This window comes from Merops nubicus, unplaced genomic scaffold (genome assembly GCF_000691845.1).
Source record: "Merops nubicus isolate BGI_N331 unplaced genomic scaffold, ASM69184v1 scaffold12949, whole genome shotgun sequence".
Classification (NCBI taxonomy): Eukaryota; Metazoa; Chordata; class Aves; order Coraciiformes; family Meropidae; genus Merops; species Merops nubicus.
This window is the reverse complement of record NW_008631736.1, coordinates 2,444-3,065: the sequence shown is the minus strand read 5'-3', so window position 1 is coordinate 3,065 and position 622 is coordinate 2,444.

Sequence of the window (622 nt, the reverse complement as noted above, 5' to 3'; positions counted from 1 at the left end):
TGCAGGTTGGGCCGCTTCCCCTCCGCCACCAGCAGGCAGCGGGGGGATCTCCACCAGGATCTCTGCAGGGATCTCTGCTCTGCTGCCTGCCAGTGGCACCCGCCCCGAGCCGGGGCAGGGAGGGGTCGGATTGCTTCACGGAGGGACTGGGTGCGGCCGGGCCAATGGGCTGCTAGTTCTTGTATGTATATATTTATATGGTGTTAACGCTGAGCCCCCGCCGTAGGGCGAGCAAGCACTTACATTTATGGAGATACGGCTTTCACCAGCATCCTAACACGACTGGCTTGGAGGTGCCCTTGCTTTTCCCCTCTCTGTCTTCTCGGGGAGTGATCTCCGGAGGCTGCGCTCCGAGGAGGGTTCTGAGCTCAGCTCTCCACACCTCCACGGCGAAGAGGAGGAGGTTGGCTTCCTGCTCCCCTGGAACAGCGCACGGTCCCGCAGCCCTTTGGATGAGCCGAGTGCCAGAAGCATACTGGAGAGAGCGTGGGCTTCTGCATGCCCCCTAGGGAGCTCCAGGGCAAGGGGAGCAGCAGAAACATGTTCTGTGTAACTTTTTAAATTAATTTTCTAGTTAAAAGTGGTTCGTTTCTAGCTGTGATCTTGTACAAAGAACACCTGT